This window comes from Nipponia nippon, unplaced genomic scaffold (assembly GCF_047370975.1).
Source record: "Nipponia nippon isolate SJK-2023a ecotype South Korea unplaced genomic scaffold, ASM4737097v1 scaffold_5, whole genome shotgun sequence".
Classification (NCBI taxonomy): domain Eukaryota; kingdom Metazoa; phylum Chordata; class Aves; order Pelecaniformes; family Threskiornithidae; genus Nipponia; species Nipponia nippon.
Genome location: NW_028262369.1, coordinates 63,322,325 through 63,349,105, shown reverse-complemented (window position 1 = coordinate 63,349,105; position 26,781 = coordinate 63,322,325). Strand labels below are relative to the sequence as shown.

Genomic DNA, 26,781 nt, shown 5'->3' with positions numbered 1-26,781 from the left:
ACAACCGTTTTCCAGTTTTACCTGAGCCTAGGTCAGCCCCTCTTCCATGCAATTAGGTCGTGTAAGAAAGGAAGTGATGCCAATGGCATCACCTTCATGTAACTCACTTCAGATCTTTCCCAAGGTCAACAATTTTTGTCATTCATGCTTCACAGAACAGACAGTGCTGCTTCTTGCAACACTTTGGGTCCTGTGGTGCAGACAGACACATAATCCCATTCTATAGCATTGCCTCTGTCATCATTGGCCTTCCGTATCATACCCAACCCTGCTGGAATACAGAAAATTTTCAAATGACAACTAACTTCCTATAGCCCTTCTCTGAAAAGGAGTCCTCTTTCCCAAGATCAGCGATGATATTCTGACATGCAGAATACTTCACTTGGCATACACATAGTGCATATATTAGTACCTATGCCAAAAGAAAAATTCAAACTATTAATTTGAAAATTAAGTTCTTAAACTTTCCAATTTTCCCTCAGAGATGCAAGCCAAAATGTTCTGTTGCCTGAAGGAGATCAAGAGCATCATTGTGATTTCTTTATTTTATTCCTCTAAACAATTATCATCTGAAAGGTTTTGAAAGTAGTTTCAAACAGAACCTGAGTACCCAAAGGCACAGCTGTGTTACTGTGCCAGAGAGCTATGCTCAGGCCATGCCCTTGCAGACTACTAACTGGACTTTTTCGGCAGCTCAGGAAAAAATGAGCATTGATATGATTGATACCTGGTTCAAAAAGTTTCACCATAGTGTAACCGTTGCAGAGTCTCCATCCCTGGTGATACTCAAAAGCCGTCTGGACATGGTCCTGGGCAACCAGCTCTAGGTGGCCCTGCTTGAGCAGGGGGGTTGGACAAGATGACCTCCAGAGGTCCCTTCCAGCCTCAACCATTCAGTGATTCTGTAAGGGCCCACAGTGTAATTATTAAAGGCTTAATAGACTTTAGTAGGCAACATGAAGTATTTTCTACTCGATTTTTCCCCTGTAGGTTGCATGTTTCTTCATTTATCAGGCCTTAAACTGTGTCTTTCTTCTCCCTTTGAATCTTCATGATTGCACCCAGACTGCCTGCGAGGCACATTTGGGTTGTATGAATGAAACTATTCAGCAGATTGAGACCATTTCAAATTTAAGATTCCCCATATGGAACTTGGTATCTTGACTCCTTGAGTGGTAATTTAAAAGTAATTATTCTGATGGATATTATTCTTCACGTTTCTTTGTGATAATTTTTCTATGTGTAAGTGATTTCCTCCTTATTTACTATATTTTACTGAAAGTTGCTAAGAACAGCAAGAAGCCAAACAAGAATAAAGGTCCAGTGGTACCTTCACCTACAATTACAGGAACTGATTATGTGCCATGTGACCCTTAAATGGGATCTTTTTCTAGCTCTCCAGAAGAATCAAAAAAACTCCCCTTTGCCTGCCAAAGCAACTTGGTGAACCAAGATTTCCAAAACCATTAAGATTTGATTCAAAAAAAATGTAAGTTCATATAATCATCAACTATGCAAAGTCTATATCCTGATTCTCTATATGAATACGTGCTAATTAAAGATGAAAGGCTCATAATATGGCTTTCAGGTAGGCATGGAAACACGATTTACTTTCTCTGCAATCCTTCAAGAAAACATAATGTCCACATTTGCTGTTGGCACCTGTCAAATGTGCCGCAGATATGAGCCCCTCACTTTTGATTGCCTTCATCATGTTGTGTTGCAGGAATGCAATTCTGAAACAGCATGGCACAGCAACAATCAGTGCAACACATCTCGAGCAAGTGCTTTTTGAAAACAGGCAAGTGAACATGCAGGCCAAAGGAAAGCCATGAACTAGCAGTGGTTCTTTCGCAGGGTCCAAAATGTTTCTGTTCAGATGAAAACTGAAACACTGGCAGTGTTTTCTTGCCCTAAAGTAACTGATTTCATCTAAACCGCATTACACAGTCCTACAGGAATTGGAAGGGTGAAAGCAGGAGGCAACTTCAAAGAAAAAAAAGATTTAGGATTTTCAGGGTAGGGTTTATCGCTTTGTTCTATGGCATTAATTATACATATCATGCATCTGATCTGACAGTTTTACAGTGCTTTGTATCTTTAATGAATCCTTTCCCTGGGAGGGAGGAAAGAGAAATTAAAAACTTGCCAGGGTTAAAACTCTGGAGGAGAACTCCCTTGTCAGGATAATTTTTTTTAAGTCTATATAGTTGCTGACCACAATTTTCAAAGCAAAAATTTGTGTCTAAAACTAGGACCCTAACCTCACACTTCAGAAACTTAAATAAGAGGCTTGATGTAGTGCTGAGGAGCTAGTAATCCCAGAAATGCCAGAGAACTGCTGAATGCTATGCAGTTTGAAAAATCAAGCCAGCTAACTGCAGATATTACATTTTCAGGTTTTCATGAAGAGTTAGTTGTTGAAAATTCTGATTAGTTGGAGAATAGAGCTCTGGTTATCTTACAGGAGGAAAAGGAAAATGGATAATTTCGATTTAGGTGCTAAAACTGAGGTCAGGAAAACTTGCTTCCCACCCAACTCTCAGTCTGTCTAAGTTTTGAAACTTCACCTGTAAAATGGTAATAACATTTTTTCCTACCTTTTCTGCTACACTCAGAAGGACTCCAGAGACCCGGTTCCCTTATTACATTTGTGAAACTTACATGCCCAGACACTATTTCAGTGTACACCAGAATAATACAACACCAGGTTAAGGGAACATAGATGAGTGCTAAATGCCTACTTCTTCATCAGACCTGATTACTAGAATAAAAATCCATCTTAGTTCATCATCTCCTTAGCCCTCCCTCTGCCCCTCCCTGCAGTCTGTCTCTGTTGGGTGTTCAGCCTGCAGAACTGGACCTGTAGATTTCCCCCAGGCTGTATGTTACACTGCCTTCTTCCATCTACACAAACAATAAGTGAAATAACGTGGCTCCGTGATTTTTGGTGAAAGCATGGCTGTGGGCTTTGGTTCCTTTGTTTGGTTTAGGACCTTAAAATTGAGGAGAATTTAACATTAGGAGCTGGCTGAGCACCTTCCTAGTGCATCACAGAAAGGTCCTGTCTCATCTGGTTTCGAGCTTAGTGATTTATGGGAGAGATTTTAGGCTTCTTAACTCACCTCCCAGATGTGCCATCTATTAATAGGAAGCTTGACCATCCACAGGCTCTTGCCCTATAATTTTGATTTAAGTGTATCTATCTCCGTCATCTGTGTTCCACCTCTACTGAAGAGCAGCGTGGGAGCTGCCGAGCACTGTTACCACACTCCTGGTTTGCAAAGCACGCGAGTAGGCAGGGGCAGCAGTCACTCCTAGTAAGAGTTTGCACTTCTTCCATGCACCTTGAAGCCTTGTTTTTGAAGCATCTAGCATCAACCTTCTGTAGTTGACCCTTGCTGTATTTAACAAGTATCTTTTGTTTCAGCGGCTTCTCTGCTAATCTCACACTTGTGTGAAATTGTTGTTGACGAGGTGAGACCCTTTGTGGAGCTGACTGCTGCAGAGGACCTTTAGCTTAAATGAAAATGACAGCACTTCAGCAAGGCCTAACGTAAAGTCTTTGACAGAATATAGATTCACAAAGAGAAGTAATTCTTGCTGCTGTCATAAAACATTGCTTTTTTCAAATGTCAGTACCGTATGGCACCGTCGTGAATAGAGCAATTGCTAGCACCATCTACCGGTAAACGCATCGAAGTGAAAACAATAGAGGGGGCTTTTATTTCCTTAGAGTCGATCTCAAAAAAAAAAACAAAACAAAAAAAACCCAAACAGTATATGATCATCTTTCAGATGTGCACTAGTCAGTGCCACACTAATGACAGCTCTCCAGTTGCATTGGTAGGGAAGGAGCCTGAAGAATGAACTACGAGGTAAAGCCTATTTGTTCCCTCGAGCCCATGGATGATACTTTACTTTTCAGCTGGCTATTCTGCTCTCCACACCTCTTTTCCTCTTACTGGGAAAACTGCATTAGGATGTGGTGCCCCAGGAGAGTAGCAAGAGTACCACATCCAAGTGCTAGAAATTTAGAGTCCTGGCAGAGGACTTGCCTGTCTGAGAGAATTCATGATAGATGCAGCTGTGTCAATGTTACAAAGGAACTGGGAATTATAAAAGAATTAAAAAAAAAAAAAAGACTGTGCTGTAGTACTGTGATTCATTGTAAGTCTGATTCAAATATTATCAAATAAGAACACCTTAATTTACTCTTTTGGGAATTAAAGCAAGCACTAGGCAAAGTATATTGACAGGGATGTTTGATACTTTGTAAAAACTTTTCTGATTTAACTTCCTCAGAGTGATGGTGGTGTAGTTGACTTAGAGATCTTAAGCACAGCCTCCTGTTTTTTTTTGAGCTGAGACATAATTTGAGTCAAAGCAACATGCAGATATATAGCAGATATATATTTCTTAGTTTAAGAAATCACAGTGGATACCCCCATTTTTCATTGATACTGATTGAAAGATAATTGTGAGTCTTGGATTAGGTTCTAACATCAGAAGAATAGGTTAACACTATTGTATTTGATCAATTTTGGTTGTGTTCTCTGCATAAATCAAGTCCAGAAGAGGTTTTAGCTAAGACATTTAATTCTGATCCTTTCACCTGACAGTAAAAACAGAGCCAGATCAAGATGATTTTATGCTCATTTATAGATTGTTGAAGCGCATCATAAAGACATTCACCAACACCTATGTCAGAATGAGAATGAAGTATTCAGACTCACAACCAGACAAATCGGGAAGTCCCAAAGCCCTTGCCCCACGTTTCTTCCTGAACAGTGCATGGGTCATCTCCACTCCAACCTACAAGACAAATGACAGCCTGAATCTGGTCTTCTACCTAAACGTGAAGATACATGACAACCAGTTACTCTCTTAAAGAGACTATCCTGTTTGAGGCAGTGGTCAGCAACTTTCAAGCTTCAATGATGCTGATTCATTACCACTTAAATCTTCACAATTTCTTGCTATCCTTTACCGGATAGAGGGCAGAAACTACAGCTAAATGCCAAAAAGCAAGAGCTGGTACAAACATGATGTAACACAGCAAAGTGCTGAGCCAAGTTCTGTTGAACCAGCCAAATTGCATCCCAGTGAACTATTTGAAACCATAAAACCATCAGTTCTGAGAAGCTGCATTCTACATCAGTGCCCAACACCAAATACTGCCAAGAAGTCTTACTATATTTCACTTTAAGTAACCCGGACATTTGGGAAGCTTCCTCAGGCAGCATGGACCCCCTCTGCCTGTTTCCATCAGCTGAGAACCCAGCTGTGCTCCCACAGTTCATTGTACTCACTCCTTGAGAGATTATGATACCTTGAAGAAATTTTGACAAAAAGGAGGTGATCCAGTCTATGGTTCTGTACTGCCTCAAGAAACAGCCCCTTGAAGTGTCATTCTGCTTCATTCAGGAGACAGTTCTCCTTTTCTTTCCTCAAGTTGATGTTTCTTGATGATGTTTCTTGAAGAAACCCACCTTTCATGCAATAGTTGTGTTGTAAATAGCTACTGGTTTAGGACTCATGATGAAATGACCACTAAAATCTAAGATCATAAAACTTCCCATCATATTTTACATGCAAAGTATGTATCTGTGTCATTGTCCTAAGACATATATGGAGTCCCGCTGCTGAGATCCAAATGTCAACAAGATCCAGGCTTGAATTTGGAGAGTTCACAAGTAAAATGATTTAAGCTGCCACAGAGCTTGTGTTGTGAAGTGCTTCCACTGCCTGTGCCTCGCTCTCCTTTGCTCCACCAGCCCCTCTTGGCTTGCCACTGGCTTTTGAGCCTAGTCCTGACAGCTTTGTAACCAGTTTGTGTTTGGTCAGTGCTTCCACATGTGTAAAACAACCATGCTCCACATCTGCCTATCAATCCTTTCGTTTACTCCTTTTTCCCTTCACCAAATATCAACACACCTCTCTGTTTCCAAGTTGCCCTCCCCTGGCATTCACTGGGGACATTGCCTTTGTTTTAGGCCATAGCCACCAGGATTATAGATGAATTTTCATTTAAAAGAAAATCTTTAAACTTTGTTTGATGAACACATACAACTGACCTGTTTCTTCCCATGCAAGAGGGCAAAAGACAATCTCATGACAGTTCTGGCAGTTCTCAAAGTCCTCCAGGAAATATCTAAGAAACAAGTAAACAAAAGAAAGTAAAATGGTTTGATCCTCTCTCCACCGAGATAATGCAATTTCTCCTATGTTTTGTAATTAATTTATATCAGAATTAAGGTTAGAAAACAAAGTAAATAATTCTGGCTTTTTCTCCTTTTTTCACTTCCTTTTACAATACTGTTGCAAACACTATTATTTCTTGACAATACCTGTATTTCTGCTTCAGTCTTTTTGGCTTTTTACATGGACAGGTATTCCAAGTAATGTTGGTTGTCTGCATGAAAAAGCCTAGATAGCCCAAGTTTTGTATTTGGTTTCTTCACTTATCCTTAAAAGCTAATTGGTTTGTTGTTTTTCTCCAAGTCCTACCCTGGATTTTATTAATCTGTGACTGCAAGAAGATAGTTTTCTGGTAAAAGAATAGGCATGGTTATAGTCTTGATTCTCTGTCACAATTACATGACTTCCTGTACCTCGTATTTCTGGGCCTGATTCTGACCATATAAATCCTGTAAGATGCTGGAGGTACAAGATGTCTCCATTTCCTACTGATTATTTTATGAAGACATTCAGCACATCACAGATTTAAGCTTTGTTGGTGCCAACAGCTCCCAGCTGGGTGACAGAACAGAACCATGCTCTCTGTGCTTGTATCTTCTTTAATATTATAATAATAATAATAATAATAATAATAATAATAATAATAATAATAATAATAATAATAAAATTGGGAGGCATTGAAAGCATCTAAACGCTTTTAAATTCATCAAAATGCAGGTGTTGGAAGTCTTCTTTTCTAAGGTGACTTGGTCATTAGATGCCTAGTTACTACACCACATCAGCAGGACTTACATACTCCTGAGAATTTTATGCAATAACTTTTTCTTCTGTTGCAGCAGTGCAGCAATGTTTATAAATTGCTGCAAAAGCCTTAGATGAAAGGACTTGTAAATGTAGAATACATTCTTAACTCTCATTAATTCATTTCATAAACTACCTCTATGACCCCCTCCTGATGTCCTTCTTATGTTGCTGCTGCATCTGGAACTGTCTCCAGTTACAGTTGGGATTAGTGTTAGATGAAGTGCAAATTTGAATAACCTGGCTATGAAAGGAAAGGAACAGGCTGTTCACAGGATTTCTGTTTGTGTTATTATGTATTTTTATATATCCTGTAAACATTAATGAACAAACAGGGGTTGACTGTCGGTCTACCTTCTTTCTGATTAATGAGGTTGCTCATTTCAAGCTATGATCTTTTACTTTTTCCTTCAAACCCTATTGCCTGAACTATTCATTAATTTTCCAACTAAAAAAATTCTTCAATTAACTCTTCTGCATCTTTTTTGCTTCTTTAACTATCCAAAGAGTGCTGGACAAGTACCAAAGAAACAACTCCCATTTCAGAAATGGGAAATTCATATTTATTTGCTATGAAGTAGAATACGTCATCTTAAAATTAAGTAATGCCAACAAAAATAATGCCATAGGATTCAAGTGTGATTGACCGGTTGCAGCTGCTTTAAAAACATGATCTTCTTCAAAACATGGTTTTTTCTTCAAGGAAAAAACCCAAAATCTTGAGGATAAGTTTATCCCTTATTTGATGTAAAAGAAAATAGTTCACTGTAATCAGTTTTCTTCATCTCACTAATGACTGAGTCAAATTCATTTCAGGAACAGATTAGACTTTCTCGTGATGTGACATACTCTGGAACGCTATTAATGTTTTGTGCTGTGCATACGGTGTTCATTTTGAACTACCTATACGCTGTTCACACCACTTTAAATGATTACATAGTAGGTATGTGTTTATATATAGTATGTAATCATCTCAAATGCTAGGATTGCAATATGAATAGGTAATAAGAAATAAACTACTTTGATTACATAGGTCTGTGATTAATTGTTTGAACTTTGGTAAATGAAAAAGACTTAATTAGTTAAAAAAAAAAAAAAAGAAAAAACACAACTCCTGAAAGTGGGCTGTTGTTATTTAAGGTGAATATATATTTTATGGGGTTTATGTGCAGAGTACAGCACTTTTTTGGGTTTTGTTTCATTTTTTATTCAATTTGGTTTATTACTTTATTCATTGATTTCCCATAATAATGTTTATGCTTATATACTGCCTTTCATCTGAGGCTCATGAAGTACTTTACAAACATTAATATATTATTCTCACCACTTTTATTTACATTGCCCTTCTAATGAAACTATCATAGACTAGCTGTATATAAATTACACTGAGGTAGCAACAGAAGTAGAAGCCAGGACATGCACCAGAAAAAAAAAAATAAAAGTTACTGGAATGAAAGCCCAAAATCGTACATCCCAGGTAGCTGTTCCGACTTCTACTCTGCCCTCCACAAAGAGAAGTAGGATTGTGGACAGTATGGCTGCTTTAGGGCTGAGTCAACTATACTCAGACATTAGTCTACCCTGTTCTTAAAAATTTCCAATTATGGATATTGCCTGCGGAGAGCACAGAATCTGTTCTCACACTGAACTACCCCTACTGTTAGAAACTTTTTCTTAATATCTAATCTAAATTAGTTGCTTCGGGTTTAGCTCATTACTTCATGTCTCATTCACTTGGACACGGAGAAAAATTATTCCCTTTCTTTGCAGCAGTCTCTTCTGAATTTGAAGGCAATTATTATGTAGCACCTTTCTCTTATTTTCTCTTCAGACGAAATAACACCAGTTCATTAAATCTTCACTAGTACAGTCATTCTCATTGCCTTACACTTGCCGTTCTCCAGTCTCATCCTCCATGAAATGTAGTGTTGAAAATGGACATAGGATTTCACCAGGGTGCCTTCACTTATCCTGCAGGGCATGTTTCTTCTTGTGCATCCAGGGGATGCTTGTATTTTGCACAACAGCTTGACAGTGTTTAAGTGTTTCTGCTAGAGATGCTCAATAAGACCCCAGATCTCCCCTTGCAGATCTGCCACCCTGCTTATTCTGAACTGGCACAGCTGGTTATCGTTGTACATGTTCAGCACCTCATATTTGTCCTTATTCAACTCCACTCTATTTTTCAGACCATTTCTCCAAATTATCAAGTTCTTTGAAATTTTTTCTTATTTTTGCCACAAGCCTGAAGCTGCCTAAGGTGGTATTGTCTGCATATTTACTAAGCATAGCTTTTGTTTCGTCATCCAGGTCATTGATGAAAACGTTGAGTACTGCTGCAACCAGAGTACATGGGATCCTGCTTGATAGTTTGGCAGTGAATCATTAATAACTTCTCTGTGAACATGGCTTTTCAGACAGTCTCATACCAACTTAGGGCAGTTTAATTACAGACACACTTTTCCCAGTTTACTTTTGAAGCTGCCATGTTATGCTTACAAAGGTCAAAGTACACAACACTGGCTAGTTCTACTATAGCCACTCTATTCTTTCATAGGAAGAAGTTGGTTTGAAACTCAGATAATTTGCTTTTGACAGATGTTTGTTGTTTCACACTTTCTTGGGTTGTTTTTGTTTTGTTTTGGATTTGGGTTTTTTTCCCTTACAAGTTATTTGATTGATTCTTCAGTATTTTTTTCTGGGAAGGCTGACTGATCTTTAATTTCTCTGATCCTCCTTTTTTCCCGTTTTAAAGATAAGGATTGCATTTGCCCTTTTCCAGGGTCTCAGACTTCATGAAGCCTCCACACTTTCTCGAAGGTAACCTTTAATGGCTCTATTTGATTCACCTCATTCTTAGCTTCCCAGTAAAGAGAGACCAAGTCCAGCCAATTTCAAAAATCAAACCTTGCTCAGTCCTCTCTGATGATTTCTTCTCCTGCTGTAGCCTCAAATCCTGCCTTTTTGCCACCAGTAATGTGCAGCTGATCTTCCTACTGACAGCTGAACTCTGATCCATTAAAAAAAAAATGATATGAAGTATGTTAGCTTTCTCAGTGGTACCTATCAATAAAATTGCTATCTAAAACTGTAGACCAGCACTCTTCATCATCATTGATACTGTCTATATTCCTTCCTGGTGCATCTTATTTTGTGCCCTAACGAAAAGGCTGACTACTGCAATAACCAGGATAAACTCTTACGGAATCCCACTTGATACCTCCTTCTACTTTTATCTTACATTGTACAATATATGTCATTATTAAACCACTCTTATCAGCAAAGAGCTATTTGTGAGACAAAAAACCTTTGGGCATCTTCATATTCCTTCTACTTCTTGTATTAGATTGTTACAGAAATATAGATTTGACAGGAGTCTCAAGCAGTTTCCATAAAAGGTTCTTTAACCACAGGCACTCACCACTTTCATTCTGTTTGACATTTAATAGATTTCACCTACGTGGTTACAATATATATGGTGGTGATATAACACTTGACATCAGTAGAGTTCAAAGCACTTTCCACATTGAACTTTTTAATAAGGCAACAGTAAGTAAAGTGACTTTCCTGAGGTCGCCCAGCAAGTTATTGGCTGAGCCAAGAACGCAGTCCAGACCTCCCGAATCCCAGGCCAGTGCTCCATCATTATGCCATCCAGCCTCCCATATTATTAATGCTCAGCCTAAATATATTCTTGTAGCAATTGATTTAATGCCATTAGTTTCAGACAGCTAATCCAAAGCTCCTTTAGTTATCCAGCCTCCAAGGATGTACTGGAACAAAGGACTTCAGGACTGATCCAGAAAATAGCATTATAACTTTTTCAGGAAGCCTAGCTACTTTTTTTAGTTGAAAAGTTATTTCAAAGGGAAATGATCACCTATAATTTTAAATCCACTGAAAATCAAATGGAAAGATCAGGCCCACAATGTTTTTCTACGTTTAATTTTCGGACTGTAACATTCAATAAAGATGTATGGTAGTAATTAATGGGATGAAGTCAAGATAGTGATCACGATACATGAAAAGAGAATTAAGGAAAAAATCCTTAGGGTCTTAAAGAGATAATAAGGGTAGGTGGAAGTGGGGACTGCAGAAAAATTACATTCATCCGCCACCTCTTGGGCCCAAGAGCAGATAAAGGTTCTGTGTGAATAATAGAAGTAGACCAGATTAGAACAAAAGAGAGATAAAGTATCTTCATATAAGGATACGAAAAAGACTTGGGAGTGCCTAAGTCCTTCGGGAATGCCTAGAAGGGCTCAGTTCAAAGACCTCTGAAGATGGCAGAAAAGTTGAAGAGCTCAAAGTTACATATTCATTAATGATGTGTGTGAGAACGCAGGGGAATCGGGCAGTGAGAAAAAAATGTGCTAAGAGAAAGATCAAGAAGAGGTACAGAAATCTTCATATCAAATAAGCCACGTAGTTTTCTCTGCTTTTGACTTTCATAATCCATCATGTTGAACTAGGTGGAGAGCAGAAGGTAAATACACTTTTCAATCTAGTATCTCAGATCTGTATATAGATTTTCTCACTCATCTGGATTTCTCCATGGTGTAGTTTCAAGTTGCCATAGCTTTCAGAAAGCTCTGCTTATGCTGTGTGTTCTCCAGGAGTATATATCAAATAATGGAATATTTTCTTCTTTCCATTTACATGGTATCTTTCCTTCACAGGACATTTGTTTTTCTTGTACACTTAGCCTTGTTGGTAGTCTTTGAATCAGACCTTATTCTTTATAGTGCTTTTTAATTGCCATTATATAACAATGCCAATTACTATGTTTTATGTCAACGAAATCTACCATATCTTTTACAATTTAGAATAACTTATTTTTATTACCTTTGCTCTAGCGTGGATGTCAGTGTTCTTTACAGCAAATCTAGTAATGTAATAGCTTCTGTTTTCCACAGCTGAATACATTAAGAGAATGCCTTGTGCTTCAAATACTCTAATGTGTACACAGACAAAATATAAAATAAAAATATAAAATACAAAATCAATGATTTAAAGGTAAAATTTAAGAATTGCAATAACATAGAATGGAAAAATAATGCTTTATCAGTTCTAAGCAGAAATAGCCCTGAACAAGAGAAAAAATTTCATTCTGCCATTTCCGCATATTGATATCTCAGTTTCCACATACTGATACCACAGTTTTACATGGATATAGAGAGACTAAACTTCTGAATTTTCGTTTACATTCAGATTCAGTGTCCACTAAGCATGACATCTTATACCGTCTGAATACATTACAGTCTCGGAAGAATAACTGAGGTTTGAGATGGAATATTTAGAGGCACAGCAGGTTTAACAAAGAAAACTTCTCATTATGTTTTGTACAACAAAGACTACTGTAGTTACCTATGTATCAAGCTTAGATTTAAATATACTTTTATGTACATAAGCATATATAAAGTATATGTGAATATACTTTTTATAAAGCACGTCCAACTATATTTTAAATATACTTTTCATGACAAAGCAGAAAAGAAAAGCCTGTGACTCACATTTAGGCTGTAGAGCAGGTTTACATGCAAATCTCTCAAGTCATTTACGGGAGATTTTTATCTGTAGGCAGAAAGCAAACACCTCTCAATACAAATCTCATGTGATTGATATCTTAGTGTCAGAACTCAAGCTCTGAATCTTCAGTAAATTGCTCATCCCACATATAATATGTTACTGTATATATATCTGCCATGAACCCTGTTTGAATCCACTGCGGCTCATATTATGTCAGACTGTTTATCACCATACTGGTCTCAAATCACAGGAGCAGTCAAACATCTGCTTCTTACACTCAACTGCCAGGTCTGAACTTTGAGTACTTGAAGAAAGCCATTATAAATCTCACACACAGTAATTTGCAGCATTTTATCACTATCCACTAGTCACTGATCATATTGCAGCAGTCCATAGTCCTTCAAGTCTTAATCCTTGTGATTTCTACTGGTAGTCCATCAGCAGCCTAACCTGCATCAGCACCTATCTCAGCAATATGTGACTACAGGAGCATTGCTTACACCTCATCCAAGAAAAGATAAAAAATTTGAGAGTCCTACTTTTTCCTTCCTAAAACAATGTGGTATCTCCTAACTTTGTTCATGTTTCCTAGTTCTCTGTAGTTCTATTTTCTGAATCAGCTTCCAGTAAAAGTGTCAAATGAAATAGTTCTATTGGACTTGACAGTATGATTTCTAACCGCTTGTTTTGTTTGCTTTGTCATTTTTCACCTTCAATAATGAGAAGCAAAAGCTAGGGAAGGTCACTTTTATTGCCATTTTGGACAACAGTAGCTCAGGGATGGAGAGTAAAACTTAGAAAAACAGCCGCACACTAAAGTATATTGCCTGTGCTAAATTGTGATGATAGAGGGGTGTGCTCTTTTGTATTGGCTTTGTTAGTGCTGAGTTGATGTCTTCTCTTAGCCAGGCGTAAACCTCATGGTTTTAACGGTTTTCAGAGAAGTTCATTTTGCCTTTCACCTGAATAAAATCCAAGCTTTCTTTCACCCGCCAGGACTGACACTCATGCAAAAACCTGTGCAAAGATGTATGTATATACTAACTTGAGCTGAAAATAGATGGCTATGAAGTAGCAAAAGCTTTTTGTGGCATATATGTGTTTGGACATTTTCCCTTTACATCAGTCATACTTCCTTTAACCTACCTGTAAGACGTTGTTTAAGAGTTTCTTCAACTGTTCTGTGCTAATGGAAAATTTGTACTACATCAGGCTGATGTTTCCCATTTAAGCTGAGCCTAATGCTTATAGAGGTAAAAGCATAAAATAGCCAGGAAGTATTTATTTTTTGTGAATTTTTTCTGTGGGTCAAACTTATGAAATGGTCCTAAGAGAATTCAGTGCATCTCCTGAACACATTTTTTCAAATATCCTTTCAAACAGCAAGCCACCACATATCTATAGATGTCTGCACTTTCTGCATCAAGGACTGTGTTGTATGAACAGGAATTGTTTATTTCTACAAAACTGAAAGTTGGTAGCATCAGCATTTTTAATTCTGTTCACGAAAGGAAAATGATAATGACAAACTCTTTTTATGGAAGTAGCTAAAGAACCACTGAAAAGAAAAAAACCTGAAGCTACCTTTCTCTTTTGAAAGTGGCATTTCTAAATGCCATACATCTTTTCAGCAATTGAAAATGTAATGATAGTAGAAAGTTTCCTTTACGAATTACCACAGCATTTTTTTCTACTGGAACATCTTTATCAGGTAAAGCTGCAGAAATTTTATTATTATACTAGTTCATAGATCTTTACCATCTTCCCCAAAGAACGTAACTCTTAGCCTACCATAAGAATTATCTTTGGCCAAACACAGTGAAAGGACACATACATGCCAGGAGGACAAAACGATGGCATTTGATGATATTTCAGATATGCTTGCTGTAACACCCAGCTAGGTGGGGTTTGTTTCTTTAGATGAACTTTCACAAAACACACACCTTCTAATACTAAGTCTGGAGCCTATAAATCTGTGAGAGAAATCTTAACTCAAGGCATGTACACTTTCTTAAAAGAAAAAATAAATTTTAAAAGAATTTTGCATATTATTGCTACAGTCTTTACTGGCAGCTTCTGATAGCCAAATAGTAATCTTACTGAACCAGAACTAATTTGTTCATAAAATCCAGGACAGTCTCAGCAGCACAGCTAATGCAGTAGCTGATGCTTATTCTAGTACAGACAGAAGTTTTTACATGGGGCATCATGAAAAGTTTAACCTTGAGTTCATTGAGATTGAAGAAAATAAAAGAGAACAAGAGATAAACATTAAAACTTACATAAATTAGATCAGGTTTTCTCATGTATCAATGGAGGCAACTTCTTGAGGACTCTCAAATCTGTTTCACAGCATTAGCACTTCATAAATAGTCTTAGAATTCTTTGTTTCCACTTGACTTCAAAATATATCCCTGATGGAGCATCTCCTCAGGTAAACATCATCCTGATTTTCTCGGTAAAACGTACCAGCCAAAAAAATCTTTGAACTATTCTTTTCCATTGACAGCTGAACAATTTGTTTCATATCGGAAGGACAAATATTTTACCATGACAGGTATTTTTAAAGCTAAGTCAAGGCCTGACCTTGGTATCTGCAAATGTAATATATATTTGCAAACTAAATTATGAAAGCAAAATTCAGTAACTGCCATCTCCAAATGCCCGATTCACTGTTTGATATTTAGAAACAAACTAAGATTTGTAAAGACAAGTGCAAAACTGTGGGCAAAACACTAGCTCACATGAAGAAAGTCATTATTCTTCTGAATATTTACCCCTTACCTGACAAGTCAGTCCAAGGATTTAATGTCCAAACAACACACCATCTTATGTATAATTGCTAACATTAACGCCTGTGTTAATACCAAAGTATGTAACATTGTGATAGATTTAAGGTCTTAATACATTCATCCCTTTTTTTGTTTTGAACAAGAAACTGGAGCATGCCAGGTTCTGACATTTGTTATTTTTGGCAAAACACAAAGGTTTGTAAAGGTTTGTTATGTGCAGTGAATTAAAATGCAAATCTCCTTGGTATAATAAAGGCATATTGTACACAGTGCTGAAAATTTACACAATGTACAAAAATAAGTGAATAAATGGTTGCATTCTTAACCTATTCACTGAATTTTGCTCTTCTAATTTATTTTTCTCATCCATGCTATTGCTAAAGGAGTCATTTATTGAAAGCTCATTTCATAGTGAAGACCAAAACTATTAAGAAAGGAAGCAATTCCTTCCACTACTTTGAAAGACAACAACTTGACATGCTGTGTATACTGCCTGAATTTAAAGATCTTTAGTTTGTCTTTCAAAGAAAGATTGTGAAAAAGCTGTCTTAACATACCCCATCTTTTAATCACAAGTTATAATAATCATGAGAGAGGATATTGCTGGCCTGTTTCTACTGACTGTATTTAATATAAAATGCATCAGTCAGCCATGTCGGAAGAATTAGACTCCAACTCCCATTTGTCCGCAATATCAAATCAGCTGGTAATGCAAACAACAACACAACACATTGCAACTTGTAGCTCAAGTTTCGGATTGCAAAATAAAGGTATGAAATAATAACTGACACATTTAAGTTTAGGATAGTTTCAAAAATAGTTAATGCTGCATACTGTAAAGAAATATTAATAGAACAGGCCACTTAAAGATCAGAGCACCTGTGGGTTTTATCCCTGCAATTTGGCATTATATATTTGCGTAACAATGAAATATGTCACCTAAGATATTATTTTTTCATATGGAAGCAGTCTTTTTCATTTAATTTAAACTGCTGTTCAGCTCTTAGGGGACCATGGTAAAAGTTGCTTACCTTTCTACAGATTTATTTCTATGTCCAGTTATAGCTGCTATTTTACACTGTTAAATCTCGTCCTCTTTCCCCTCCTCACCCCCTTTTTACTCTTACAACAAGCACAGAACCAGCAGAGCAAGGAGCATGCGAGCAGGTTGCTTGTCACCAGAGCCATCAAACTTGTTTACTATGATCGGAATAATTCTATTATTATCCATGTTAGTTCATTAATGATGAATGATGCAAAAGGAGACAACAATTGAGTTGGGCTCTCAGATCTCCTTTTGAATTTCCATGAAGGAAGCAAACAGTTCTGTGAACAATAAAACCACTGAAAGCAGGTCCCTGTGGGTTTATGCCTCATGGTTCAACTATCAGTTGTCCAAAACCACTATTCTCATTGAACATCTTCAGTGAGTGAGAAAAAACTTTAAGAGAGTATTTCTGTGTGGATGCTCTAGTGTCTGATGAGCTGAACTGCCAATAAATTCTCTCATGTTTTGGATGTCAGTTTTCATTGAACGTGCAGCACCTTAGTGTTTCTGAGACATTTTCAAATCTGACTGAAATTAGCAAGTACATAAAAAGTTCCTACAGGGGGGCTGTGTGCACAGATAGTCACAAATAGACATCCACAGGCAGACATTGAGCAAAGTCAGAAACACCACGGTCTTCAGAAAACTGGGTTGAAAATATGAGTGGAAAACAGTATTTACAAGCTGAGGCAACCCTGGAAGCCAGTAGCATTTTGAAGGTCATACTGAAGGAACAGGAACAATGCTATGAGACAAGCCAACAGTACCAGCACTCAAGACCAAACCTGTTGTGCCTTTCAGAAAACAGTTAGATTGAGTCACTCTCCTAACTAAGCCAAAAAGTGAAGAGGATAACTGGACAGGCAGGAATAAATATATACATACTAGATTTCAAATTCTCCTTAATAGGAGGAAACCATGAAAACCATTTTGGAGGCAACATAAAAGTTACAGAACTAGAAAATGTCTTACAGATTACCTTTTTGTACCTGATACTACATAAAAGAACAAGCTTTCCTAATAAAGCATCCATACGCTGCAGAACCCCCCATTCTTTCCATTTCTTTCTAAAACAACATCTTACATAAGACAAATCAAATGCTTTCACTGCAGTTGGGAATTTGGAGAAGACATTTTGAACTTCTAAAAGTGTAATGGCATGTAATTACAAATTACAACATACACCTTGGACAGTCAAATAGTCAACAAATTAGTTTCATCATTTCTTTACATATTTCAATAAATGTTAATTTTCTGCAACTAGTGTACCCGATTTTAATTCTCACACACTGTAAAATACAGTCCAGCCAAAGCTACTGTTGTCTACATGATTTTCCAGTAATTCACAGTAAGATTGATGTAATAATCAATTTTTTTTAAGCAATTTTGTTTAAGCTGCAAGCATATGAAGCTTTTGTAATGAAGTGTAAGACAGTTCATAATCCATTCTTTTCCACAGAAACATGGAAAATAGCTCTTCTTCAAGAATAAATTTTAAGGAGATAAAAGAAAAAAATCAAGCGGTGCAGGTCCTCAGTGAAAGCTGAATACGTGTGTATAATTTCACCACAAAAAAGTCATATCAATCATTCAGAAAAATGAATAGCATATTTTCATCATTTCAACTACAAAACTGCAGGGCAGACATCAAAAAGCTGATGTTCTGGTGATGTCCGTTTCTAATTTACAACTTTGAATCATTTTGGACTTTTTGGTGCTATTTTGCATAAGATCAGCACAGAAACATTCTCCAACAGTTACTCAGACCTCGGTGGACTTATTTCTAAACATACCTTTGCAGGTGAGACTCTTGGTTCCCACAAAGTGTTGTGTGGATTCTGATGATGTGATATGAGCTTTTGTTGATGATTTAATTGCCAATATGTTGTCGCTGTTGGCAGAATGAAAACGATTTTTCACTGAGTTCATGGTCAATCTTCCTATTGTCTTCCTAAGAACTTAAAAATAACAAGATAACATTTCATGTGTTTGAAGTAACATTTCACTGATTAATGAACATTAATAACAATTTAAACTTAAATTTTCAAATAATATATATACATGAAGATATGTGCATACATATTTTTATGCGTAAAATTCATACACCTACCAGGGTGAATGACTAAAAATTACATACACACGCATATAAATATACAGAACTCACATATAGGCATCGTTTTTCTCCACAGCTAGAACACCAAAATGCAATAAATCCATTTATAATCATCCTCCAAGCACAAGAAAAGTTTCCCATAAATGTTGTCATTTGACCTTTTCAGAAAAGGTCACCAAAAGGCCATCGATCTCTCATTGGATTTCGATTACACACACTTTTGAACCAAGGATCTTTACATTTACTGCTCTCATTTATCACAGAATGTTGATTACAGGAAACATCCAAATTCTGACATTTCAAAGGTCAGTTTGCAATTTTTAAAAATTCCCCTCCATTATTCATTTTACTACATGCTCTGTTCCACAAGTAATCCATTAGAAACACAAATTTTCTTCTTGATCTAAATAAGTTATATCATAAGCTCAGATTTGAGCGGAATTAAAAAATACTAAAATGAAAGAAAACTGATTACGCTAGTTATTCATCAGGGGAAAACATTTTGATAAACATCTTTATATAGATGTAGGGATGGTTCATTGGGGTTTTTTTGGGAGTGGGGGGAGTTGCTGCTCTTGTTGTTTTTACTAATTATACTCTAGATAAAGGTGTAATACCAAACTTGAAAATAAGTGCTGTGTGTAGTTTTCTGAGTTACAACATTCCCATGCATAATGTCAGTAGCATTACATCTCCCCAGATTCCTTGAGTTCTTCAAGTTCGTGCTTCGGTAATGTGGCAGGCATTTCTAATCAGCTCCTACATTCTGTTTCAACATTTCAGCGAAACACATTCTCTTTTTAAATGCTCATAAAATAAGTGTCTTCTCCCATACATTTTAGTCATTTGAACTGTAATAAATGTCATGGATTACACAGGAAAAATAAAGAATTTATCCAAAATCTTAATTTGATGTTCTGTTGCAATAATAAAGTGAAATAAATTTTGATAGTTCTGAGCAGTAATGTGATGCTCAATTTATTAGGAAAGGGGAACATTCATCTGTGATTTATTTGTTTTTTAATGAGACACAAAGGTACTTGCTTCACTTACCAACAGTAATTCTGGGATCTTTGTACAAAAGTATTTCTAATCGAGCTTGAAAATCTCACAGGTGTACATCTTCATATAGATGCAGCTACTGGGAGGACCTATAAAAGGATATTAGAACATGAATGGCTTTTTACGTGATTTATCAACTATTTGATACATGCAAATACCATTAAGTACATTTGCAAATTCACCTCCAGGTTTTTGTTTTTTCCCCCCACTGTCCTACCCACCCTGGGATTTTGCCACAAAATTACATTGCCCTTTTAATTAACTGTGGATATTAAACTTGCAAGAGAAGGACTGATCATTTCTGAAGTGGTAGGTCCCTTGCTCCATAGCTACTTCACACAGATGAACCCTGTACAGCTGTTGACCTCAGTGGCCTTGTTTGTAAAGTGCTCGTTCACATACATGGTCCAGACCAAACCTGGTGAGCTCCACTGCCTCGCATTAACCAGGCATTTATATGCATCTCAGCAGGTATCAACCTGTTAGAAGAAAAGCTATAGGACTGGAGTAGAAATATGCCATTCTTAAACTTCGAGAGTAACAAAACATGAAATGTAACAAATTGTCTCTCAAAATTGTGTTCAGAAATCCTAAAGCATTTTTTGGTGCACATTTTCATAGGTTGTGTTGACCTGTGGTATTACATCTTGACTTTCTTTCAAGCATATATATACTCTGAGGTATATTTTGATAGAGCCTATATGGGATATCAGGCCTTTGCCTAATGCAGCGTTGCAGAGTAATGATATACTTAATCCTGAATAGCTGAATAAATACCAAACAAAATCAATCATATAACTCTGGTATTGCCCCCGGGACTGCAATAACATATGCCCTTTCCCTTTGGAATATTTGTTCAGTGCACTTTAAAATGCATAAAACATAGATCTGCTCAAGAGTAGTGTTATGACTTTTTGTGTAGGAAACAGTTTCTATATCAACATTTCATACTGGCTGCCATTCCTGAAAGCCATTTTTATTTGATTGCGAAGTGCACAGGTAAGGTCCATAATCACTAAAATCTCTCAACTGTTTTAATGCCATAGAAGATGGTAACAACCGTGAAGTGCCATGACCAAGATGTGTATAAACTGTTGCTTCTGAACATACAGACTCACAGATGCAGGATCAGACCTTTGATGTGCCCATGTAACTTTTCTACAAGGCATGGAAAAAATCTCCCTGCATTAGTAAATTCCTACATGTGAAAGATCAAAACAAAAGAAAAAAAAAATCACGTGCTTTCTATTCCCACAGCCCAGAATTTTTCTTTTATTTGAATTTTCTGTAGAGCTGCAGCATGTCAGATGGCTGCTCTTGTGTAAACCAAGAATTGCGCTGGTCCCTCAGGTCCTTCAGATATGAGAAATGAAAACACACTTTTAAATTACTTCCTTCTCCCTCACTTCCATGCCCTGCACTGATTATGGGTTTTCCTGCTTCGTAATTCAAATGAAAGAAGGGTGAATTCTAAACCACAGCTGGCAGGATATTGTACTCTATTTCATTAGTCTTTTTAATACAGATTAATAATAATTCTCTCATGTTTTGATGGGATGATCATACTTCCTTATGCATCATGAGAAGCACTTTCTCTAGACTAAGTTCCAACTAGTGCTGTATGATCATCCAGGAAGAGTTATTAGGAGTTCTTTTATTTCTCTGTGTTTGACAGACAAATGGTAAGTATATAGTAACATAATAGGGAGACCATATGCTATTCTCTCCTCCCATAAACTCTCCTTTGCTTTCCGCCTGCACTGAACCATGCAGCCCAGCTCAGTGCACCGAGATGCAGGGAACAGGGAACAGAGACATTAGGAAGGAGATTAAAAAATTGAAAGAAGCTACATTTTCCACTTGCAGATAACATTTTATCCACACAGATTAAACACGATGTACTTTACATGTAATATTTTCTCAATTCTCATTCCGAAATATTTAAGATTTTCTAGTGTTTGCAATGTTGCTTAGATTGCTGTTAATCTTAACAATATAAACAAAGTTAGGCAAACGCTAATGAGCTATACCTTCATTATGTTATACATTTGAGCAATGTATTTATTCATAGCATTACAGCTGTTAATTATGCATTAGATTGAGTAGTCTGGATTCACTAGCAACACCTTGATACTCTATGAAAAGTTAACTTTAGAATTGAATGGGACAGCTATATTTTTCCTGAACTAATTTGCCATGTTAAATGTAATTGAGCAAGAGGAACATTTCCTACATCTAATATTCTAAGTAGAATTACAAATGCAAACTACCTGAAAGGGCTGTTTGATACTCACCGCAATAGCATAATGCAATTCTTTTTATGTCCCTTAACTCAGTCCACTTTATGAAGTGAATTAATTTGTACTGTAGATATATCAACTGTCTTGCATTGCATTCTACATGAAAACTATTGTTGTTAGCTGAGTAACATTTTCCTCTTGCTGAAATGTATTTACGCACTGAACTGGTTTTAAGGTGTTTTCATTATCATGTTTGATAGGTACTGGCTTTGATCTCATAAATATCTACAGCAGAAGGAGTTCTTTGGAACACTATGCCTCAAAAGATGTATTACAGACGAAAGCAGAACAGACACCTAAGTGTCAGCTATAAAGGAAAGAAAGGAAAGCATGCAATGTTATAAAAAGGATGAAGTGCTCCAAAAATATAATGCTGTGTAACTGAGCTATCCAGTCTCCCTGTTCTGTTTCATATAGTTCCATTTCACCATTATTACAATTAATTGAGTTAGGGCAATTTTAAAGCCTCGCAGGTACTTTCAAGATACACAGCTGTAAGATACAACCAACTAAAGATGGAACAAAAATCCCAGTTCTCCAAATAGAAGTCTAGGTCTCAACTGAAATAGAAGTCACTACTGGTTGTATAAACCCTAAATCTGAGTTCATCTAAACAGTGGAATATCTGGATCTGGACCTAATTTCTGAAAACCTAATTTACCTCCATTTCCCTCTACTGCAGAATCATGCAGTGAAACTAGCTACACTGAAAACTGACTATAGGAAAAGACGTAGTTTCTTATTCAATGGGGTGTCCCCCATTTTTCTATTCCAAACAGAATTTCTGATGACTTATGAAAACCATATTTTATTTTCTAACAGCAGTAAGTACCACTGAGATAATACCCTCAAGAAGAAGGAATGGTCTAGACCCTCGGGAACATAATTTATTTTTACTGTTTTCAAAACCCTTACTGGTCTAATAAAATCCCTGGTTTAAAGCATAGATATAAATGTAGACACTTCAGTAAGCTTTTTCACAATCCATGATGGGCCAAAGCTCTCAGGAAACCTTCATTGCCTGATACAAGCAGAGAATTTGGCCTGATATCATCAGAAAGAGAAATTTACTTTGAACTATTCAGTATTGTAAAAATTGCTGACAGTTTATAAACATATCCTATATACTGTAATTCCAGGGTTGTTTTGTTTTGAAAAAAGGTCTAACTTCTTATAACCACTCCAACTGATTGTATTCCTTTCACAAAGGCCTTTATTTAAAATGGCACAACCAAATATGCCCTATTAGAGAAGCAAAAAAGTTCTCATTTATAAAATTCCTCTTTGCCATAAATGAAGTCCTCATAAGAACTTTCTGATCAGAAATCATATGCTTACAATCCATTCTTCATAGCCAGAAGGCTGTATACAATTCTCTAATTGTACTTATGCACTGCTTTAGGACATGACAGGTGTATGCAGGAGTTATATTCAGCAAAACTCCTACATGCCACTTGGGTTTGGTTCAAAAATTTTTTTTTAAATTTGAGAATAGGAACTTTTTGGACAGGTTCAATATTTATTGTGTGAATAAGCATTTTTGAGGCAGGTACAGCCCCCCCCACTGCTCCATATACCATAGAGAGCTCACATACGTAACAGAACTTGCCGACTATCAGTTTAGCCAAGATATTAGCACTGTTTGTACCAACTAACACTGAGTGTCAGCATTAGATAAAGCACTTAAGAGATTATTGTGGAGGATAGTCTTTCACGATGCTGAAAGCAGACAGATTAAAAGACTGAGCATATCTTTCAAACTCAACCGTTATGTAACCATGCTTTGTCTATTGTACACTCTCCTTATGCATTTTCTTTTTACGGCTTTTCATCTTGTGCAGCAGACAGAAAAAACTTTAAAAAAAGAATCAAGCTGAGGCCAAAGATGGTTGAGCTTTGAAAGATGAGAAGATTGTGGTTCCAGGGAGGGTAATTCCAAAATTGTCTTTAATGGATCTACGATTTCAGAATGTAAGTACCTAAAACACTGGAAACACCCATGGACTTAATTTGAACTTCAGTGTCTCTGAACATCTGTGCCGGAAATTTTTTTTGAGAATCTGTCTGCTCTCCTACTTTTTATTAATCCAGAAACATTGTCAGAATTGCTTTTTTTTTTTTTTTTTTAAGTGATCCTTAGGAAACTATTCCTTCAATAAAATGGTAAGTTCTAGGCGCTAGTAGCCCAAGAGTTAATTTATCTGACTATTGCTCACTACGTGACTCGATTTCAGCATCTAACCAGGAAAATCACAATTGCTTTGTCACTGAGACAAGGTTTACTTCTGAAAGGCCAGAAAGAGTTTCATACCCAACATACCTAATTTCAGAAGACTACACAGAGAAAGATCAGATTGTGCATAAAGACAAGATTGCTAACAAGTTTTGTAAGCTTTTCGTGTTGTGCTTTCAGTCTTCGTTAAGTGAGAGGACAAGAAAAAGGAACTCCAACCACAGATAATTATGTGGTCATGGAACACAATCATAAGATTATGGACTTGCAGGCTTGCAGCAGTAGCTCTGCTTCATGTCTGCCTGTTGACACCGGTATCATTTTTAAACATGAGCTGTGAAAAATTGTTTAATGGCAGGTTAATTTCATTTATTCTTATGCAGCCTACTATTGTAAAGGAATAGCAGTAGGCCTGAAGTCAGAAGGGTGAGTTAAATTGCCTGCTTTTTATGTATTTTGTATCTTTTTTTTCTGGGTGGAAAACTGTGGTATTTCTTGTGGTTCAGCCTTGTTAAACTCTTCAGTGAATGTAGAAGTCTGTATTCAGATATCCCAAGAACGAGGCGTACTGTGTAGTTTCATCATAAGGCCATCTCTGATACAAGGTGTCTATATACTTTGGCTTTCAATTCTATTAAAGTTTATTATAACAACCCTCTATAACATCCCCTCACAGTGGGAAGAAAATTACTGAGCTCGGCAGAGTGGTTTTCGGGAGATGGTGTGGTACTTAAACCAGCTGTGCTGAGCAGAGCGTCTCATACGTTTGCAGCTCTTTACCATTTCAAGGGTACTCATGGGCTGTGGTACCACTATTTTCCATTTTCACTAAAGTAATTGACACAAGAATAGATTCATGTTGTGCCACTTGCTGTTCTTACAGCCTTTGTCTAAAAAATAAAGACTCAAGAGTATAGTATCTCATTTGTCAGGAAATTGGTAGAAAGTGTACTTTCAGCTTTTGCCATATTCTGTAGTTTGATTCTCAGCAGTTTTGATTTTTTTTTTTTTTTTTAGGCTACAAAGAGAAGAGAAATGGTAATCGGAAATAAATAAAGATTTCACACCACGAAATACCTTGCACATGAGCGTATTACAGAGGTCACAACCACAAAGATTGTTCTGGTAGTGGGGAAAAATGGACAACAGTATCTCTTTCATATCTAACAATTTCCTCCTAATCGGCTTCCTTAGGGATAGTCTCTTCACCAAAATAAAAACCATTTTCTGTTATCAAGGAATCTCACTCTAAAACCACAGTTTACATTTAATGCTTACTTTTTATATGCTGTCAAACCAAGATAGGGATGTACTCCATTAACTTTATGAATCAGTAATAAAATAAAGACCAAGGTACAATTAACTAACATTCAAAATTAATAGCTAGTATATTTTTAAGTAATTTATGCTGTACTAATCCAAGAAAAAAATACCTGAAATTTATTCAGATTTTATGTCCTGAATGAACCAAATTGTTGAAGAGCAGAAGAAGATGAGTTGCTCATGGACTGCGACCACACTGACAAACATTAGCCAAAATAAATGAGAGGCATTCATTCATACAGAAGAGGGATTTAGGATGGAAAGATGGGAATGGCCTTTGGGCATGGCTGCTGTAACAAGCAGAGCCCAATATGACACTGATGGGACCAAATTCTAACAGTGCACATTAGCATTAGCCAAAATTAAAACCTTCATAGGATAGTCTGGGTAGCCAGTGGGCTCACTTACGCATTTGCATTTTAATTGCATTACAGGAATTGTTGCTGACTGGCATGAAACATTTGCTCTTGTGGATTGCCAGGGTGAAAGAGCAAGAAACTGGCAACGCTTTTGTTTCCCCTTTTATCTAAAAGGTCCATCAGGGTCTCTAAGACCTAAAATTCCCATTTCACAGGAGCAGACTTAAAAACCCTACACCAGCTTACCTGAAATCCACATAGCTGACTGCACCTCTCTTCACCTTTTCTCATCATTCCCATTGCTTGTCTCTTACTGTAGATATTTTTGTTTTCTATCTTCACTTTCTCTCAGAATAATCAAGAGCATATGGCAGCCTCCAAATATTTGCTTTCAAAGTAACCTTGAGGAGGAAAAAAAAGCACTGACATTTTATGGACAAAGACACTTTTAAAACTTTCTACAATAATTTCCATTGAGCTTACTGAATCCGCTGTCTCTCATGTGATTGACTGATTGTTTCCCATCAGTTCCATCAGTGAAAATGATTTCCAATATTTTTCAGAAAAAAATACAATGTCAGTAGGGCGCAGTCAAACACAATGGCTATGAATAACTCAATAGACTGAATTACTCTTGCACAATTCTCTTTGCCCTGCAAAAAGAGACATTGCAGTATCAATTAGGTTCAGCAAACATTTCGTTCAAAGTAAAGAAATGGAAGAATAATGAATTTCTTTGGAGCATGGTGGCAGCATAGGTAACAGTGCAACTAGAGAGAAATGGTCTGGAAAACTCATTTACATAAGAAATTGTATCAGGTGAACTTGTATTAGATCTGATCCTGTAAGAGCTATCACTATATATGAAATCATAATTCTTGTGAGCAATTCCTCATTTGAATAAGGGCTATTTGCAGCAAATTATTGCTCTGGGCTCCATGACTCTCTAGAAAGGGTCAGGGAGAACAGAAATGATAAATACAATGGACAAGTGCTGAGTACTCAGGCCCAGTGAATTGC

General features: G+C 36.9%; 1 long non-coding RNA gene across 1 annotated transcript; it reads right to left on the bottom strand.

Annotated features, from left to right (window-relative positions):
- Window positions 1–4,736: 4,736 nt before the first annotated feature.
- LOC148052286 (uncharacterized) lies at window positions 4,737–26,409 on the bottom strand. The gene is made up of 8 exons (XR_015698927.1): window positions 26,245–26,409; window positions 26,008–26,162; window positions 19,538–19,635; window positions 18,165–18,329; window positions 12,516–12,576; window positions 11,848–11,956; window positions 6,078–6,154; window positions 4,737–4,815 (listed from the first exon to the last, which is right to left on the bottom strand). It is a non-coding gene; the product is annotated as an uncharacterized LOC148052286 (long non-coding RNA).
- Between the last annotated feature and the right edge of the window lie 372 nt (window positions 26,410–26,781).